The following is a 21,625-nucleotide window of genomic DNA, read 5'->3' on the forward strand; positions in this document are numbered from 1 at the left end:
CCCCCGGGAAGCCATGCGGCAGCTCCCCACCCCAGCTCACCTCTGCTCCGCCTCCTCCCCGAGCACGCTGCCCTTGCTCTAATTCTCTTCCCCTCCCACGCTTGTGGCACCAAACAGCTGATTGGCGCTGCAAGCCTGGGAGGCGGGAGAAATGGAGCGGCAACCGTGTGCTTGGGAAGGCGGCGTAGGAATGCTGTAAAAAAAAAAAAAAAAAAAAAAAAAAAATTGGGGGCACCGCTTTTTGGCACCCCCAAATCTTGGCACCCTAGGCAACCGCCTAGTTTGCCTAAATGGTAGCACCGGTCCTGCACACACCCCTCCCCAAAAGTTGCAGGGTTATGGTTTGGGGAGAGCTGGCTATCTTGTTTCCAGCTGCTGAAGTTAAAAACATATTGAATAATTATTTCCCTTAATTTAATTTTCCATGTAAGCAATTGCAGTAATTGACAATTGGAGGGAATGTGGCCCCCAAGACCATCTCTTAAAACGGGATCCATGCAATGAAAAAGTTTTGGAACTCTTGTAATATAAATACAAACTAGGATCCAGATTTTCAAAGGGCCTCCACCCCCATTTAGCCCCATACATTAAGTGGCCAGATTTTCAAGTGCAGAAGAACCAGCAGCTCCTACTGAAAACAATGGGAGATGCTGTGTGCTGAGCTCTTTTGAAAGCATGGTGGTATAACTGATCACAAACATGAGTTTTCTAAACAGTTTTTAGGAAGATCTGTTTCATCATCTCCATAACTGCAAAGGGCACCTTTGTGTCTCTCAGGCTTTTTTACTGACACTTCCCAGGAAGTGCTATATTTGCAGGAAGCAGAACAAGACACAAATGCAGCATCTATTTGAAAGAATGACAAATCAGAAGATTTTCCAAAGGTCCTGTAAGTCCCGATCAGTTACTGCTTTATTTCTAAGACATTGTGCATTTTAAAGTTTAAGTTAAAATTCTTTGTTTTTTATAAATGCATTAGGCAAGAATGCTGCAAGTTTTGTGTGCCATATGTTCAAATGGGCGCAGTGTTTCCTGTATATTTATCCACAAGACTCAAAATGGAAGCTTCCTTCTCCACTGTCGATTCTATTTAAGGTTTTTACTCTTCCTTGCCATTAATGTAGTGAGTGGAAACTTCATGTTATCTTGGGAGTTTGAGTCTGAAAGCTCTATTAAAAAACTTTGGCCTTGTCTACACAACACAGTTTTGTTGACAAAGTCAGCTTGTGTCGACAAAACAATGGAGGTGACCGCACCGAAATGCTCCTCCCCTGCTAAGCTGACATGATAAAACTGCCTCGACGAGCGGTTCAGAGCTTTTTGCGATGCAGTTAGAGTGACGCAGCACCAGCATAGACCTGCGGTTGGTTATGTCACCCTAATTGGACACACATCCCTCGGCCCGCACCGCTTCCTGCAGCTCCCATTGGCCTGGAGCGGCGAACCGCGGCCACTGGGAGTTGCGATCGGCCGAACCTGCGGATGCGGCAGGTAAACAAACCGCCCCGGCCCGCCAGGGGCTTTCCCTGAACAAGCGGCGGCCCTAGTTTGAGAACCACTGCAGTAGTGAACTGTTTTGAGCACTATCTCAAGAACTGGCCTAATCTGATGACCGTTTGTGAACAAAATCGTGAAAAAATAGATGGCACTGTCACAGCCAAAGTTCTGAACATTGGGCTTCAGAGAAATGTTGAACACATGCTGAGTACACTGAAGCCTATTTCTGGAGCCTTGAACAAAATGCAGGGAAATAGCTGTTTTATTGCTGACACTGCTGAAATTTGGAAGGAACTGAGTGAGATCTTAAGAAGAGAAACATGCAATGACAGAGTTAAATTACAACATTAAAAAAAACAAATGGGACAAGCACTATCTCCAGCTCATTTTCTTGCAACTATTCTCAATACTTGGTACCAGGGTCAAACCTTAACTGCTGAAGAAAAGGAGTTGACTATGACATGGACATCCAGCAATCATCCCTCCACAATGCCAACTATAATAAACTTCAGCGCTAAGGGTGAACCATTCAGGAAATATGTTTGCTGATGATGTTTTAAAGAAAGTCACACCAATGAACCGGTTGAAGTCACTTAAGCACTCGGATTCAGAGACTGTTGAAGTGATAATCTCACTTTTAACAGCAGTAGCTTCTTCTGCCAGTATAGAAAGAATATTTTCTTCCTTTGGACTAATTCATTCCAAATTGAAAAATCGTTTGGGACCCGAAAAAGCAGGAAAACTTGTTTTTCTTTTCCAGATTATGAACAAACAGGAAAATGAAGGTGAAGATGACTGAGTTAGCTGCAGACGCCAATATTTTAAGTTTCTCATGTTGACCTGACTGACAGAATCGATTTAATTTTTGTTTTGTTTTTTAAATACTTCATTTAACTATTTTAGTTAAAAACAATTTTAACAAAAACAAACCTGATTTTAAAAAACTTGAATGTTTAACTAAATTAAAAATTTATATGCTTGTTTTGTTAAAATATTATGTTTGCTCTTGAAGAAAAAAAATCCAGAATACATAACATTGTTGTTTTAGTTAAATAAAACAGTTTAAATATCTGTCTGATGTTCTCCTCCCAATACAACATGGCAAGAAAATCCTCCAAATATTAATGATTAACCTGTTGAATTGGAGATAGTTCACCCCCCAACAACTTCATAAATATCTGCTTCAATTACCTTTGGTAAATGAAGTAACCAATCAATCATTCATTTTCTGATATAGCTGTAAAACTAATCTGAAAGATTTTCAAAATAAATCACTTTAAAAATGTATAATGATTACCTTCTAGAAATGAAACCTACATTTACCTCTGAGTTGTGAAGAATATGTATTAAGGTTTTAACAAGCAACAAGAAGGCACTTTTATATAGAAATCCATGATTAAATTGAGTCTTCCTGACTAGTGATTTAAATCAATTTGATTCATATCAAATCCACCCTGATGGGTGGTCAGTGAAGCTACCACTTGGGGAGGTTAGCTCCCCAACCCACCTCTTCTGCCTGTGGCCCCGCCCATACTCCACCCCTGCTCTGCCCCAGACCCCGCCCCACTCTGCCCCAGACCCGCCCTCTTCCCTCCCCCACCCTGCTCAACCCCTTCCAGCCAAATCCCTGAACCCAAATGAAGCAAATGACATTTGAAAAAAACACTCTTCTGCAATTTCTTTCTAAAGAAAATGGAGACTGTTTGTTTTTCACTGCATGCCAAATGGTGAAGACCAGACATGTAGAAAGTACCTAATTAAAAGCACTAAACTTGGGAATAAAAGAATGTCGGTCACAGGTTTTTTGATATGCCCAGAAGTTTGCCAGAGATTTATTTGCAAAAACTTTGTAGTAAGGGTGCGTCAGCTGTCTTGCTGATTACAACATTACATATTATGGAATACATGATGCAGCTCTTTTCTGTTTCACATTTTCTTAATCGGTATTTCTAAGCTGATTTTATATTTTAAATGTACTCTTAAGCCTTCATAAAATAATCATTCCAGATTATTACATATTTAACTCACTGAAACTAAGACATTATTTTAAATTAATCAGTCACAGAGGTTTAGTGTGTTCATAACAATGTTCATTGCTTTTAGAAAAAGGGAACACTAATTTACTTTGTGTGATCTCCATAACAACAGATATGTTTATGAAATTTCACCAACTTTAAAAAATATGTTTCCAAAGATTTTAGGTATAACAAAGGATTTTATATCTTACTAGGTACTGATTTTGCTGGAGGGTTCTCTTAAAACTAGTTCATCAGATAGTCAGAAGTAAAGAAAGGGAAACTCTGTCCAGCTACCTGGAAGAAAGGGGTGTTGTCCCTTTAAGGGCTCTCTTCAACAGGGGTGGGGGGGGTGTAAAGGGAGAAAGGGATGGACGGAAAGGACAGGAAGACTTTGGAAGCAAGTTTTTTTTACTATAGTAATTAAAATTAAAATATGTATTTTAGACAAGGGTGATCTTTTGAAGGATTTATTTAAAAAACTATGTCTGAAGATCCAAGCATTTAAGGCTAAAGATGATTGTGCATCTAAAAATCTATGCAAGGATTTTTTAGAGATGTGATTTTATAATCTTCACCAACTCGCTAATGAAATATTTTAAAGCAAATTTTAAACTAAGGTCCTGTAGACTAACATGTTCTGAGTAAATAAAGTTTTCACCCCTCAGCTCACAGAATATTACAGTCATGCACAACTGTTTTGCTCAGTAAATTCAGAAACTGACAGTATATACCTGGGGGTTGGCAAATGCGTGTTAAATGGCTTCATTACCACTTGAAAGGCTCTTTAACAGTTTCAATGTTGTGCTAATAGGTCTGGCAGGCTGGAGGCTTTTTCACTTTTAAGTTACTAGATCCCCTCCGAAGTAAGAGTCATCAGGCCGCAGCAGCTAGCTGTGGGAGTCTGCAGGAAGGGTCAGAATAGGGATAGGAAGAGCTGGGAGGGTGGACACTAAGAACCAGTAGTGCCCCAAATTTTCAGGTGCCGTGGGCAGCCCCGTATTCTGCGTATCCCTAAGAATGGCCCTGTGTCCCACAATGCCCATCCTGACTGCTCTGGTCAGCAATTTGAACTCCATGCCCTGAAAGTACATAGGTGTGCGCCCCTCCCGCTTTTGAAGCCTGGGAATTTTTGAAATTCCTCTTCCTGTTTTCTCTGCATGGACCATGCACACAGCAACCTTCCCAGCAGACCATGCCAGCTTTCCACAATAAACGCATTCCCGCATGGAGAACACCGGAGCTGTTGGATCTGCTGGGTCTATGGCGGGGTGAACAAAGTTTTTGGCCCAAGGGTTGGTGGGGAAATTCCATGCAGGGCCATGAATGTAGGACTGGGGTAGGGGGCTGGGATGCGGGAGGAAGTGTGGAGTATGGGAGGGGGTGCGGTGTACACGAAGGGGCTCAGGGCAAGGGGTTGGGGCAGAGGAGGGGTGTGGGGTGTACAAGGGGGCTCAGGGAAGCAGGTTGGGGTGCAGGAGGAGGTGCAAAGTGCAGGAGGGGGCTCAGGGCAGGGGTGCAGGGAGAGGTGAGGGAGGGGGCTCAGGGCAGGGGGTTGGGGTGCAGGAGAGGTGCGGGGTGCAGCAGGGGGCTCAGGGTAGGGAGTTGGGGTGGGGCTCCAGCCCGGCGCCGCTTACCTGGGGCAGCTCCGGGGTGGCAGCGATGCACACCAGGGCCAGGCCAGGCTCCCTGCATGCCTGCCCTGGCCCTGGCCCTGCGCCACTCCTGGAAGCGGCCGGCACCACGTCCCTGCGGCCCCTGGTAGAGGGGCCACAGAGGGCTCCGCGCACTGCTCTTGCCTGTGGATACCTCCCCCAAGCTCCCATTGGCCGTGGTTCCCCGTTCCCGGCCAATGGGAGCTGCGGGGGGCGGTGCCTGCAGGCGAGGGCAATATGTGGAGCCCTCTGCTCCCCCTCCCCCAGGGGTCGCAGGGACGTGGTGCCGGCCGCTTCCAGGAGTGGCGCGGGGCCCATGGCGCCATGGGGGGTGGCAATCCCACGGGCTGGATCCGGCCCGCGGGTCATAGTTTGCCCACCCCGGTCTATGAGGTCGTAGCTTCGCTCCAGCTATAGGAACTTTGATACCTACGGGCTGATTGCTAGTGGCATGCAGAAGAAGGGGCATGAAAGGGACATGCAGCAGAGCCTGTGCATCTACGCAGTGGGGGCCCAGCAGAAAAGTTTAACATGCACCGAGATGTCCCAGGAATCCTCCATAGAGATGTCCAGGAAACTTTCCTGTAGGTATTCTGCAATCCTCTCCCAAAAATTCATTGGTAGAGCTGCCTTGTTTCTCCCCCTTGCTGTACGAAACTTTGCCGCCCCATGTGACAATAATTTCTGCAGGGACCAGAGTGGCACACAGGCGAGCAGCATACAGAGCTGGTCTGAAGCCATACGCAAGCAGGAGATGTACCCTTGCATCCTAGGTTACCCTTAGGAGTGAGATATCGGGTTCGATTAACCTAGCCTGTGGAAAACGGTACCAATATTCAGAAAAGTCTCCCTTGGGGCTTCTAATTACTCCCTTCGGAAACCACCCAGACCCTTAGTCCATTCTTCCCAATTCTCCCCTGTGCCTCCTGCCGAACTCACCGTATTTGGGACTTGCGCTGTCCCGTGTGCTCCCCAAGGGACCATGAGAAAGAGGTGTGTGTAAATGTTATAATTCACAGCTGTGAGCACACTCACAATACTGTCATACTGTCGCTGTTCATTATTTCTTTGGCTTCTGCAGATGTGCCCTTGAGGACCCACTCCTCCACACCGGTGAAGCGCCACCATAAGATAAGGTGGCGAACTAAGAGGAGTAAGGAGGATATGTTTCGTGAAGTGCTGCAGTCAACAGATGCAGCACATAATGAAACAAGAGTGTGGACAATTAATGAAAAACTCAGGATGGATACCCTGGAAAGGAGAGATGGGCAGGGGCAGATGATGAAGCTATTGGAGGACCAGACAGAGATGCTCAAGTCCCTCATCACACTGCAGTCAGAGCACATCCATGCACAAGTCCCCCTGCAGTTAATACAGAACTCCATTCCTCCCCAAACTCCCCACCACATTCTACGCATGTTCCCGGTCCCTCGCAGTACGCCTTGCACTCCACCCCTAGGGACTGGTTTCACAGTGAAAGCTGGAGTTACACTCAGCTGCGAGAGCTGTAACCGAGACTGTTCCTCATTTCCATGTCCCTAGTTTGACCAAAAAAAAAAAAATGTGTTTTGTCCTGTTATTAAACTTTCTTCTTTGATACAAACTTTTTTATTTGTGTCATACACACGTTAGTCGGTGCTAACATTTAAACACAGTGGCTAAAGGCAGGAACATTTGCTCACTACAATTAAAGCTCAGGAAGCAAGCGCTACTGGGACCATTCAAGGCAGCAAGTAAACAGTGCCTGGCCAAATGCTTAGACACATTACTGGGAATCATGGTCAAAATGCTCTTTCAAGGCCTCCCTGATTCGAATAGCCACACACTGTGCCCCTCTAATTGCCCTGGTATCTGGCTGCTCAAAATCAGCAGCCAGCCGTTCAACTTCAGCGCTCCACTCCTGGGGAAACTTTTCCCCCTTCACTTCACAAATATTATGCAGAATACAGCATGCCGCAATGACCATGGGAATATTTTCCTCATCGAGGTCTAACCGGCCAAAAAGGCAGCGCCAACGACCTTTTAATCGGCCAAAGGCATGTTCAACGGTCATTCGGCACCTGCTGAGTCTGTTGTTGAAGCGCTCCTTGCTGCTGTCTAGTTTCCCAGTGTAAGGCTTCATGAGCCATGGCAGCAAGGGATAGGCGGGGTCTCCCAGGATCACTATGGGCATTTCAACATCCCCCATTGGAATCTTCTGGTCTGGAAAGAACGTCCCAGAATGCAGCTTTCTATACAGTCCAGTGTTCTGAAAAATGTGCGCATCATGCACCTTCCCTGACCGCCCTGCGTTGATGTCAGTGAAACGGCCCCGGTGATCCACCAGCGCCTGCAAGACCATAGAAAAGTAGCCCTTTCGGTTGATATACTCCCTTGCAAGATGGTCTGGGGCCAAAATTGGGATATGAGTTCCATCTATTGCCCCTCCACAGTTAGGAAATCCCATTGCCTCAAAGCCATCAATTATTTCCTGCACATTACCAAGAGTCACAGTCCTTCGTAGCAGGAGGCGATTAATGGCCCTACACACTTGCATTACCACAGCCCCCACAGTGGACTTTCCAACTCCAAACTGCTTTGCGACTGACCGGTAGCAGTCTGGAGTTGCCAGCTTCCACACAGCGATTGCCACTCGCTTTTCAACAGTGAGGGCAGCTCTCATTCTGGTATCCTTGCGCCGCAGTGCTGGGGCGAGCTCCGCACACAGTTCCAGGAAGGTGGATTTGCGCATCCGAAAGTTCTGCAGCCACTGCTCATCATCCCATACATGCATCACGATGCGATCCCACCACTCAGTGCTTGTTTCCCGAGCCCAGTACCGACGGTCCACCGCGTGCAGCTGTTCCGTGAATGCCAGCAGCAATCTTGAATTATTTGTTTCCATGGCAGCCAGCAGGGCAGGCACCACCGAGTCATTCTCTGTTTCGCAGCTCATGAAATAATGCAGGACCAGCCGTGTTGTGTTCATAACGTTCATCACCACAATGGTCAGCAACTCAGGATCCATGCTGTTAGACAGAGATGGCGGGTGCACAGTTTACAAGGGCTGTTGAAAAATGGCACTAAACGAATTTGGAAGCCCATGGAATGATGGGATGGAAATAAATGCATCATGGGATGGCGAACATGCCCCCCCATGATGCATCACAATCCATTCCCAGAGCTCCCAGAGGCAGAGGGTGACAGAGGGTGGCGAGTTGTACAGTGGGATAGCTACCCACAATGCAACTCTCTCTCTGTTGATGCAAGAGCAACGACTGGGACACGCTTCGCTGATACAAGGAGCGTTGTGTGGACGTGCACAACCGATGTAATTAAAGCGGCTTATGATCGTCAACGTAACTTAAGTCGACTTAATTCTGTACTGTAGACAAGCCTTTATCCTGATGGCCACCATGTGGAAATCTTAAAGGACAGGCAATAGGTAAAGGGGGGGGGGGAATATAGATATATATATATATGCCTAAGTTTTCAAAAGTGACTAGTCATTATGGGTGCCCAACTTGAGACACCCCTGGGAAATGGAATCTGATTTTTCCAGAGGTGCCATCCTGTGAAAGTGAAAGCCCCCAAAATTGTCTAAGGTGGCAGAGGCAACATGTAGGGGGGGCATGTGGGGTCAAGTGCCCCCCCAGATTGGCCTGGTAGGGAGAGAGCGGGGCTCTGTCCTTCTCTCCCTGCGCCTCCCCCTGGCACGTTTGGCCGCTCTCCCTGGCAGCTAGGTGGGGAGTGAGACAGAGCTGCTCCTGTCTGAGAGAGCTTGGCTAGGAGGCAGCGGTGGCTCACTTCAGGCCCGGGCTCAGCTGCCGGGGAGAGGGGCCAAGTACATTAAGGGAGGAGGGATCCGTACAATACTCCAACTGAGGCCTCACCAGTGCCGAGTAGAGCTTAACAATTGCCACCCATGTCTTACATACAACACGCCTGGTAATAAGCCTCTGACTGCCAGATGCTGGGATGGACAATAGGGAAATTATTGAGTGATCTATCCCCTGTTCTGTTCATTCCCTCTGGGGCACCTGGCATTGGCCACTGTGGGAAGACAGAATACTGGGCTAGATGGACCATTGGTCTGACCCAGTATGGCCATTTTATGCAATACACCTTAGAATGACATTTGCTTTTCCCACAACAGCATCCCATTGGCAACTCCATTAATTAATAAAGTCACTAGTCCCTTTTGTAAATTAGGCCAGAATCTGCAAGATCAAAGATCTTTGGCCAGTCCAACCACAGCACACGCCCACGGTGTTCCTCACTGATTTTCAATGGAACCTGACATGTAAATCTGAACACAACCACCTCAATGTGGGATCTGTATTAACATCTACAGATTAGAATGGTTGTATTGCAGCAGATCAGTTTGTTTGCAGAGACTCTCCAATGCTAAGCCAGGAAGAGACATCTGCAAATACCAACCTTCCAAAAGTAATTCTTCAGTGGGGTGTGTGCAGCACAATAACAAAGAGGAAAATCCCTCGCTGCACGGAATATTTTGAGGAGGGCCTTATTGGATGGGAGAGCCAGGAGGCTGCCACCTATCCTCTGCCCAAAACTGAAGGACATGCTGCATTTGATTTAGGTGAGGAAAGAATCGATTTACAGGATTACCAGTATAAGTTACTCTGCTTCTAAGGCTATGTCTATACTACATACCTTAGAGCAGCACAGCGGTGCTGCTGTAAAGTCATCCATGTAGCCGCTTTCCTGCTAGCAAAATAAAACCACCCCCAATGAGGGGCGGTAGCTTTGTCGGTGGGAGTGTGTCTCCCACTGGTGCTTTTCGTGGGTAAAACTTTTGTCGGTCAGCAGGGTGTTTTTTTCACACCCATGACAGACAAAAGTTTTACCAATCAAAGTGCAGTGTAGATATAACTGAATTAAATAGAGAGACAAGGTGGGTGAGGTGATATCTTTTAATTGGACCAACTTCTTTTAGTGAGAGAGACGAGCTTTTGAGCTACACAGAGCTCCCCTGCAGGTCTGGGAAAGGTACTCAGTGTGTCCACCTAAATACAAGGTTGAACAGTTTAGCACATGGGTGGGCAAACTACAGCCCTGGGGCCACATTCGGCCCTTCAGACATTTTAATCCGTCCCTCGAGCTCCTGCCGGAAAGCAAGGTCTGAGGTTTGCCCCGCTCCGTGTGTGCCATGGCTCCGCACAGCTCCCGGAAGCAGTGGCATGTCCCCCCTCTGGCTCCTCCACATAGGGGCAGCCATGGGGCTCCGCACGCAGCCCTGCTCCAAGCACCGCCCCCGCAGCTCCCATTGGCCGGCAACCACGGCCAATAGGAGCTGCAGGGGCAGCACCTGCAGATGGGGTAGCCGGAGAGGGGACATGCCACTGCTTCCGGGAGCTGCTTGAGGTAAGCGGAGCCTGCACCGCTGACCCTCTCCAGAGCCCCAACCCCCTGCCCCAGCCCTGATCCCCTTCCGCCCTCTGAACCCCTTGGTCCTACCCTCCTGCACCCCAGAGCCTGCACCCCCAGCCAGAGACCTTACACCCGCACCCCAACCCCCTACCCCAGTCCAGAGCCCCTTCCCGCACCCTGAACTCCTCATGTCTGGCCTCACCCCAGAGCCCGCACCCCCAGCCGGAGCCCTCACCCCCTCTTGCACCCCAACCCCCAATGTCGTGAGCATTCATGGCCCACCATACAATTTCCATACCCAGATGTGGCCCTCCAGGCCAAAAAGTTTCCCACCCCTGGTTTAGCACAAATAGTTAACACGTAATCTAAGGAACCACTTAAGACGAAGTGGCCCATTACCACCCCTGTAGTCATAGGACACTAACACCTTTTTGTCCTACACAATCCTGCATCTAACTAAACAAACATAGGTAGCTCTTTTTACCAGCATGGTATCTAATAGCCTCCTCATGTGATTATAGGAACTTATTGTTCCAACCAACCTCAAGAGCTAGAAGCAAAAGCTACTGCTATAACCACACCACCTCTGAGAAAGTGAGTTAAAGTAAACACGGTACTGTACTCACAACAAACAATGCTCAATGCTAAGCGCTCCCAAAACACTGATGTCTGCCAATTGGCGGAGCATGAACAAATAAACTTTTCCTTCATTGTTGTTCACGGGACTGCAGTGGTAACTAATGTGCTTCTTCTACTGACACTGCCCTAATAATTACAGAATTTACCAAACGGTCCCTTCACAATGTTTTTTCTCCTAACGGAAATAATTCTTGTCCTAGCGACCCTCATTTTGCTACAACTCGACATTTGAGCTAAATCAGGACAGGCAGCAAAAAAGTGCAAGGCTTACAAGAACAGTTCCACGTGTGACAGAATGCACGGCACCTTCACTTCCGATGTACAAGCAAAGTATCCTCAGCACGTGGGACAATTCAAACAAAAATCTTCCTAATCCCTATTTTGTAGCCCTCGTGAGGACAGTGTCCTTTTTAACATCTAGTATATAAAGGGGAAAAAAGAATGTGACTACATCCCAGAAGCACGGTGCCACTACAACGGACACCTATTTATGGGGCTAACAGGGCTGAAAGGGGAAACTGGTACTGAAAATAAAGTTGAAATCACTGGACTACGGAAATAAAAATCCAGTCAACTTCTTAAAATTCTGGGACGTGAGTCTTTGGCAATGTGAAGAAGTGGAGAGTGAGTGAATGGGTCAGATGATCGCCTTGGGACCACCTTTGCCCTGGCCTGCAGGAGATCCAGGTACAACACCCAATTCCAATTTCTTTTGCTCTCCACACCAGGAGGGTTCTCAGTCTCTGGAGGATGGGCCAGGTGAGACGGAGGAACTGCTTCACATTTTTTCCACTGACAACCCTGCCAGCTGATCAGGTAGGAGCACTAACACACTCATTGAGTCCTCAGAGAGCTTCTGACACCTACATAATCACAAGCCTTAGCATCAACAGAATAGCTAAGGGGGCTCCCCGAGGTATCTGCCTGGGAGACCAACCTGGGGATGGCTGATTTACTTGTTGCTCTTGGCCCATAGAGAAGAAGATGCATCTGAAGAAGTGAGGTTTTTACCCACAAAAGCTTATGCCCAAATAAATCTGTTAGTCTTTAAGGTGCCACCAGATTGCTGCTATTATTTCACATTTCCTCTCTGGCTCTGGCTGTCAGCCCCGGGGTGGGGGGACTCCAGCTGTGAGCCCCACGCAGCTGTCAGTGCCCCACACTCTGGCTGTCAATGCCCCACTTCAGTCAGTGCAAATGCTCCTGGTGAGGACATGCACCACTGGCAGGAAGGCAGTGTGGACACCAACATAATAATATAATTACTGCGGTGGCTATAGGACAACCTACCATTCCTTGACCTAATTTTGTAGTGTACACAAACCCTAAGTATCATGATCACTAGGACGAGGAAAATGCTTTAGAGAGCAAAATGCTAGTTCAGCTGATTATTTTAGTCATTTAGAACCCCAGAGAGAATTCACTAGCTATATGCTTTAGACTTTTAGAGGGTCAATGAACGTGCTTCTTTGTTTGGGGAACACAGCCACAAATAAATTGCCTACAATGCATTTAAAAGACTCTGAGAATCCATTTTTCTGGGACATCTGGATGGAAGCCAATTTTTGTTCTTAAAAATAAATCATATGCAAATGGACATCGAATTAGGACCCAATCTTGCCAAACACATAGCATTACTCCTGAGAGTAGTCCCATTGAAGTCAGTAACAACAAAGAGTCTGGTGGCACCTTAAAGACTAACAGATTTATTTGGGCATAAGCTTTCGTGAGTAAAAACCTCACTTCTTCGGATGCATAGAGTGAAAGCTACAGATGCAGGCATTATATACAGACACATGGAGAGCAGGGAGTTACTTCACAAGTGGCGAACCAGTGTTGACAAGGCCAATTCAATCAGGGTGGATGTAGTCCACTCCCAATAATAGATGAGGAGGTGTCAATTCCAGGAGAGGAAAAGCTGCTTCTGTAGTGAGCCAGCCACTCCCAATCCCTATTCAAGCCATTGAAGTCAGTGGTACTACTCACATGACTAAAGTTATACAGGCATGAAAATCACTTGCAGGATCCTTGCCTGTGCAATTTTCTAGAGTATCTTTAATGGTACTGTACAGGCCATTAAACTGCTAATAGTGATTTAAAATTTTCTAGATGCATGAATTTTTCATCTATTACAATTTAAACTCTTTGCATATATGCAGACACATGCCACTGAGGTGCGCAGAAGTACAATATACTCCTTTGTAGAGCTACACCCCAGGACATCCGTTTATAGTTCCTGAGACTTTTGCAACCGCATGTAAAAACCCTCTTATTAAAAGCCATTTCTCTATCAATGTACAGGTAGGCTAGTGTATTAACTTTCCTCTACTATACTGTAACTCCTATAGGAGACCCAAATATCTAAGTCACCACCCAGACCCACTCACTATTAGCATAAGTCAGTTTATCTTTGACCTCATTGTCCTCAGAGCCCAGGGGGAGATCCTGGATGAGCCTTGCACACACACTCACACACACAAAGGTATATAAGCCTCATGCTCTGGCTGGAACACGTGGTCTGCTTTTCAAAGATGCTGCCGCTGAGCTCCTGAGGCTGAGGGAGTCGGGGTTGTTTAGCATCTCTGAAAATATCAGACCAAAATGAAACTAAGAATTGGTCTCTGCCCCCTACAGAGAGCCAGGCAGGGAGAGAATAAAATGCTGAAATGGGTAAAAGGATAAAGACCTAACTAAGCAACATCCCTCTACGTACATTCCTGGAGGTATCAGACACAAGGCAGATAGGTAAGATCTACCCTAAATAAAATCCAGGGTGGATCGTTTGGATCTTGACAAATTCCGCTGCTGCCTCGCTAATAAAAATGGTTAATCTTGCTTACCCACTTTGCTGTGTGTATCAGCTGAGTTGTGAGAAAAACCACAATTCCGGGAGAGCCGTGAAAACCCCACACCACCCAGACAAGTCCTTTGAATGCACACCCCCTATCTCCCAGGAAAAGCCTGGATGCTAATGCTGCTAACCCTGGTAGGCTGCAGAGAAGAGAAGGAGCCGCTTGCAAGAAGCCGCCTACCACGGATTACATGCGTTAGGATCTTTGCTCGCTCTCTTCGGCAGCTGAGTACATAGCCCACAAATCCCCGTTGGCTCACTGAAGTGAACTGGTTTAGTCCCTTGTACAGCCCAGCCTATACCGAACTGGGTGAGGTCTTTTTCCTGGCCCTTTTCACTTTAAGCACAGAAACGTGCAAGGGGGAAGGGGAAAGTCAGGCAAACCTGCTTGTATCTCTGGCTAATAAAAGCCAGCAATGATCTCCCTATCTCCCTCCCAGCAGCCACCTCCACTGGCGACACAGGAAATCCCCGGGGAGGAGAGCTAGTTTGGGGGAAAGGGTGTAGAGGGGCTGACTTGGTTACAGCTTCCCAACACTGCCCACCCCCCGGAAAGCTGAGCGCGGCGGCTCTGCGTTCCCCCCAGCCCATGACAAAAATGCCTGCCAGGGGGATCTGCAATCCGCAGCAAGCTGGGGTCGCAGCCATGGAGGGCTGCCCGGCTGGGCTGGCTGCGAGCGAGCGAGCGCTACTCACCTCCTGCGGCGGCTGCAGCTGCTCCCCGCGTTCCGTCCAGCTGCGCTGCACCTCTGGCTCGGGCCGGGCTTACCCTGCGAGTCACCCACAATAACAATAATAAGGAAGTTTTCCCCTAGCCCTAGCAAGGAAGCAGCCAGGCCGACATCGGTGACAGGCACGGCGAGACGTCCAATGGGGGCCCCAGAAACTCTCCTGCCTGCACCAATCGCCATGTCCTAGAAGGGATCTGGAAGGGTGGGGCTAAGGCCTGGTTTGGTCGGAGAGGGAGGAGGACGAGGGTACACAGCGATTTGTTCAGCCTGGCAGAACTGGAGTGTGCAGGGGGCACGTAGTGACATCAGTATCATTGGCTGCAGGACGATGTTCATAGGGCGGCTGCTCCACATGCACGTGGGGAGGAGCTACATAGAAAACGGTCTGAGCTCCAGCATCTCCTCCTAGGCTTTTAAATGGGTGAAATAAAATGCTAGGAGGAAAGCCAGCATTATGGTTTCAAAATGAGAGTGTTTGGGGTTCACTCAGGAGACCGAGACTGCATGTATAGAGCTGATATCGCAGGGGTAACGTGAGAAATCACGTGATAAATATTATAATATATCTTTTCCATTAAATATGTGAAAAGACACAAAGTCAAGCACTCTACAGTTAGGAAAGGCCAGCATTAAAGTTGCCTGTGCAACCTAAATTCACCCTCCTTCTGCACATGCATTATGATACAATCAGTAATTAAACAATCGTGCACTACACAGTGTAGTTGTGGCTGTGTTGGTCCCAGGATATTAGAGAGACATGGTGAGGTAATATCTTTTATTGGACCAACTACTGCTGGTGAGAGAGAGAAACTTTCGAGCCACCCAGAGCTGTTCTTGGTCCAATAAAAGATATTACCTCACCCGCCTTATCTCTCTATGATCATGTACACCTCTACCTCAATATAACGCTGTCCTCGGGAGCCAAAAAATCTTATATCTAACTTGTTTTGATCCACCGGAGTGCGCAGCCCTGCCTCCCTGAGCACTGCTTTACCGTGTTATATCCGAATTCGTGTTATATTGGGTCGCGTTATATCGGGGTAGAGGTGTACTGTTTTTTTCCACAAGACCCCTGCCTCAGAGTGCTCACTGAACGAGCCCCTATTCAAGAAAGAGGGCTGGATAACTACACGTATATCTGATAAAAACTGAGTTCGCTGAATTAGGATGCCCCACGGCACCAGTCAGTTTGGTATTTTTGCAAAGGATCATGTGTAAGGCTCACAGGGGGTGAATCAGACTTGGCAGCCTCATTATTTGCATAATAATCACAAAAGGTTGTTTGTTTTAACCAGAAATTACACTGATTTCATACAGGTTGGCTAACATGGGGACTGTCCACCCCCGTGCACAAGTGCTGAGGATATGGCACAGGCAGGCAATGCCTTGCACAACACACTGCATACAGCTTTTAATTTCTTGAAAGTAAAATTTCTGATTGTGATAGGCAAGTTTTCATGAGCTCTCGAAGGAGGCATTTTACAACTGCATTGGGGAAGATCTCTGTCTTTAAATGTACCTGCTGCTGCCATTGTCCTGGTGCGCACCCCAAGAGAAACTGGAGGGACAAGAAATTTCCACTTGTTTCATCTAAAGGAGTTTACTGCAGATTGCCCCCTGGATAGAAGGGCAGTGAGGGAGGATGTAGAAGCCACTCAACCCTGGGCATTTGCTTCAAGCAGCAATAATTCTGGCACGGAGCTCTGCTGCTTACGTCTCCTCTGCTGAGAAAGGGGTGAAAGAAAGTGACTCCACCCCTCCTTCCCCCATAAACCTGGCAGATCCCCATGGAACTCAGATGGTGGGATTTTGTGCAGGATCTCAAGAAGGGGGATGATATGAAAGAATTGGAAAAGGTTCAGAAAAGGGCAACAAAAATTATTAGACATATGAAACGGCTGGGACTTTTCAGCTTAGAAAAGAGACGACTAAGGGGGGATATGCTAGAGGTCTATAAAATCATGACTGGTGTGGAGAAAGTAAATAAGGAAGTGTTATTTGTTATTTATTGACTCCTCATAACACAAGAACTAGGGTCACCAAATGAAATTAATAGGCAGCAGGTTTAAAACAAACAAAATATAATATTTCTTCACACAACACACAGTTAACCTGTGGAACTCATTGCCAGAGGATGTTGTGAAGGCCAAGACTATAACAGGGTTCAAAAAGAACTAGATGCATTCATGGAGGATAGGTCCATCAATGGCTATTAGCCAGGATGGGCAGGGATGGTGTCCCTAACCTCTGTTTGCCAGAAGCTGGGAATGAGTGACAGGGAATGGATCACTTGATGATTGCCTATTCTGTTCGTTCCCTCTGGGGCACCTGGCATTGACCACTGTCGGAAGACAGGATACTGGGATAGATGGACCTTTGGTCTGACCCAATATGGCCATTCTTATGTTCTAAGCAGCACTCCCTGTCTTTTGTGCCCTCTGGGGATAATCAGTAGTAAAACTCCCATTAACTTCAAAGCTGAGTATGTTTGAAAATGTCACCCTGTTAGCAATCCCACCCAATCCTGCATACAGCTAATGTTTAACTTTAAGCACATCAGTAATTGTACTTAAAGCAATGAGATTACTGAAATGTGCAAAGTTAAGCATGTGCATACATTTTTGCAGAATTGGAGCCTTTATCTATAATTAAAAATATTTTATTCAAGTGAGGTTCACCTTTTCTCTGTTTCTGTCCAAATATTATTTTTAGTTGTATGAGCATGAAACATCACTTCTTTTATAACAACATCATGTCAAAGTGATTATTCCCCTTTTTTATCTTTTAATTTTTGGAGTCTCTGGAGACATTTGGTATATATTTGCCCTGAGGCTCAGATTTTTTTTTACCGAGTTTCAGCCAAATTGTAAATTGGGGCGGGTGGGGGTTTCAAGTGAGAACACAGCTATCACAGCTATAACTACTGATTATTCATTTTCTGAATTTAAATTGTTGTGCAATATTGCTTTGGGCTGTCTAAAAGCTGCTGCATTCCTCCCAAAGGGTAATTGCATTTCAGTGGGAGGTGAAGGGGTCTATACTTTATAGGCCAGGTTCCATAGTCTTTTTTCAAGTCTGGCTCTCAATATTAAAATCACCCCTGTGCAGAGGACCGACACCGCTTATGTGCCACTTAAGGTGTCATAATAAATGTTAGTGTTTGAACAATGACACACATGTTTGCATGGGCACAAAAGGAGGCCCCTTTTGGAAATAAGGCCCAATATCTACAGTCTTTCTTTCCCTTGCAGTTTCCAGCATTCTACATTGATTGGTTCTACCCTTATATATTGCATTTAGCACACTTATTTTGCTTAAAAGAATACCATCAACTTAAAAATTACACTTCTGACTGAAAATGTTTCATGTACTGTTATTACAAGTTGCCTCTAGATTACTATAAATAAGGGATTAGAGGAAAAATATATTTCTCTTTTTATTTTATTTATTTATTGCTTTGTTGACTTTGTGATTTGGAAGCACTTTGTGTTTAGTCAATTTTTGTGTTTTTCTCCCATATACTGTTAATTTCCTTTGTTTGCATGGGTCTTTGATGGAGCTATAAGAGGAGAAGGAAACCGTCAGAAGTATAGGAAAATGTGATTATAAAACCAAAACATTTGTGAGAGGAACTCAAGGCAAATGTAACACCTGAAACTATTTTTAAAATATGTTTTTAATTGGCTAGGTTTCAAGTTGATGGAGATCCTTCAAAGCTACTGCAGTACCGATAACTAAAATAATAAATAAAATAATCTCTCTTCCCACTGCTCTTCTTTTTACTGTTATGTTCATATATTTCTTGCATCCTGAGCTCAGGTTTCCATGTGCTGCAGACTTTCTTCATCTGTTTTTTCAGTCTGCATATGACAGGCTGGTGAGCGTTGACACCCACTCACCTTCTCTTTGGCATTCCGATGCAATTACTCGACAATGAGATATCATGGCATGTGTATACATTTTCTACAACAAAAAATCCAGGCCTAGTCTACACTCAATTTTGTAGTGCTTTAGTTATTTTCAAAGGTATTTAGGCACCTAAAGATGCCAAAAATCAATAGGCATTAGAGACCTAGGCATTTTTAAAATCCCACTAGGCACCTATCTGTATATTAGGAGCCTAAATACCATTAATAATATGGTCCTTAATAGTTTATTATAGCCTCACTTGAGGGAAGAGCAGTACATGCTGGGAAATGTTTGACTCTTTTTTATATTTCCATGTGTAATTCTGAAAAATCAATCTACATATATTAGATTCCAGCAGTGCTGGTCATTACAGAGGAACCAGACCTTGACTCAGGAATTATTGTCTTCAGCAAGCTGTGGATGTTTCCCTACCTCTGAAATATAATTAGCAGAGGTCTCTGACTATCTCACTTCTGAAGAGATCATGCAGCTATTATGAACATGAACAATTAAAACAGTACAGTGATGCTTTTAAATGCAAGTGTGAATTGCTTTTTAGACAGCCTGGTTTTCATACAAGCTGAGGTAAGGTGACCAGATGGCTCAATTTTATAGGGACAGTCCCAATATTTGGGGCTTTGTCTTATATAGGCGCCTATTATCACCACCAGCACCACCATCCCGATTTTTCGCACTTGCTGTCTGGTCACCCTAAGCTGAGGGAGGGATACTTGACACAGCCATCGGCTTAAGACAATGCATTCCTCACTGCAGCTAACTAGCTCTGCAGATGGAATGCTGGCCAGAGAAGCTAGTTACCTTGGCCTGTTTTTAAGAGCTCTGGAGTTGAATTCACAACTGAAGAGGAGGAAATTGATATTGTCTAACACATCACAAGGTGGGGTTGCTGTTCCAAATGCAATTTAGGCTCAAGAAAGGTGATGAGGTAGCAGCATTCATCTATTCTGTAAAGCTCTTTCCAATAGATACGTATCTTCACTGTGTGTTTCAGAGTCCAATGTTGATTGCACTTCTTCCATCTTTGTACATGGTATGAATTTGTAACTGTGACTTATCTGGTGATCATACTACTACTTAGGCATCTGAATAGCACTACTCTTCTTCAAAACACTTCACAAATAGGTACTAAAATAACTCTCTAAATCCCCCTGTGAAATAGGAGTTATTATAGAGGAAATATGCTCCTTCAGCAGTGGGACAACCATTAATGATAGGGAGATCTCTCTTCATTTCAATGAGCTACCAGTTTCTCAAGATGCAAACTGACTCTGGGAGGCATATGGTGAGCCTGTGGCAGCTGCAGGTTTAGAATGCTGCTGTTTTTAGCTTCCATTCCTAAGCTCCAAGCCCTAGACTACAGTTCTCTTTAAATACCATTTCAGTTCTCTTTGTTCTTATCCATGTGAGTCAATTAAAGTCTGGACACCTATTTTCCAGCCTGGAGGGGAAAAGAGACAGGTTGTACGTGAGAGTAGGATTACAGATACTCCAGAGCCTGGGTACTTTTGGCCAGACCATCTTTCTCCTACCATGCAGGATACCAGCTTGAGTAATAGCTGATCCAGGGCTGACCTCTCTGTGGTGCAAAAAACCACAGTTGTCAGCACAAGTGGACAATCAGATGTGATTTCTATCCATTAAGGACTGTTATGGGAGAGCTGCTGGAGACTTCTGATTTAGGGAGGCAAGCAGGTACTGTTCATATTTTGAGGGAATTATGTTTTTAAAAGGAATTGGTGGAAAATAATTGTCTGAGGCTGCTCTAAACCACATTAGGGACTTGGCCAGGGCAGATCCTGCCCCAGCATCAGGGAGCCACAAACATCTTTTGTGCTCTTCCCTCTGCTCCTATGGTTTATTTGGCCCAGTTAAGAATCTGACCTTCCATAGTTTGTGGAATGTTACAGTTTCTATTTTTTTACCTTTCGGCTCATGTTGTCTCCATGGTGATGTAGAGTATCATATCTCTTGACCCACGAATTCATAGTTGCAGGCTGTATTTTCATGCAGATATAGCATTGGTCTGTGATTGGTCATTATTACTTAGGAACATAGGAGATGTCATACTGCATCAAGTCATTAAATCTTCTGGCTTTCCTTCAGCCGTAGCTAATACCTAATTCTTTAGAGGCAGGCCAAAGCAAAGTAAAAATACACACAAACCTAACCAACATGCTCTTCCTGGTAGCTTGATAGCTATCTAGGTAATCATTCAATGCTGTATCTGGGGTAAGTTCCTTCCTGACTACTGTGATGATCAGCTTGCACCCAGAAGCATGACATTTGATTAGCAGATCCTCAGCTGATGTAAATCAGTGTAGCACTTTTAACTGATTGTTGATTTATACCAGCTGAGGATCTGGCCGGAATTCTAGCATGCAAAGTTAAGCATGTTATTAGTAGCCAAACAATTATCCTGATTCTCATTGCTGTAACTTGCTAGTGCTAGCTACTGTCCATTCAATATGAAAACACAATCCCTGCCCTCAGAAGCCAAGTGACCAAAAAAAGGGAGGGAAAGGAAGAGGAACAGCCCCGTTTTAAATCCAGTTTTTAGTGCCAATTGCACAAAGGTGCTGGTTAGCCAGATGATCAGCTTTCTCAGTATGCAGCAGTAAGAGAAAAGATGCCAGCGTTCGTGTAGTATCACTTGAAAGTAATATTAAAATCATTCCAAAAACAATGTATGTTTGTACTCCCCAAAATCAAGCAGAAAACTGATCCAAAAGGAGCCTGGGGTGGGCATTTTAAGACCTTCTTGTCAGGAACCATCGACACAGCTGTAATCATCAGGGCTGGTGAAACTGTTGAGGCCCACAGTGCAGCTTGCAGGGTCAGAGCTTTTCAACAGAGGACTCTGCACTAGGGAACTGACTCCCAGAAGAGATCAGAACAATCCCAAGCTAACTAAAGCCCGAGCTACTGAAGACATGA

The 21,625-nt window shown here is 45.7% G+C and overlaps 1 protein-coding gene across 4 annotated transcripts in view; it reads right to left on the bottom strand.

Annotated features, from left to right (window-relative positions):
* HERC3 (HECT and RLD domain containing E3 ubiquitin protein ligase 3) overlaps positions 1–15,005 on the bottom strand; it is a 143,091-nt gene extending 128,086 nt beyond the window's left edge. For all 4 annotated transcript variants that reach the window (XM_034772328.1, XM_034772323.1, XM_034772324.1 and 1 more), the window contains exon 1: positions 14,727–15,005. The gene's annotated coding sequence lies outside the window, so the exon portion shown is untranslated. The remainder of the gene's footprint in view (positions 1–14,726) is intronic.
* Positions 15,006–21,625: the final 6,620 nt, after the last annotated feature.

The sequence above is a fragment of the Trachemys scripta genome, chromosome 5, assembly GCF_013100865.1.
Source record: "Trachemys scripta elegans isolate TJP31775 chromosome 5, CAS_Tse_1.0, whole genome shotgun sequence".
Classification (NCBI taxonomy): Eukaryota; Metazoa; Chordata; order Testudines; family Emydidae; genus Trachemys; species Trachemys scripta.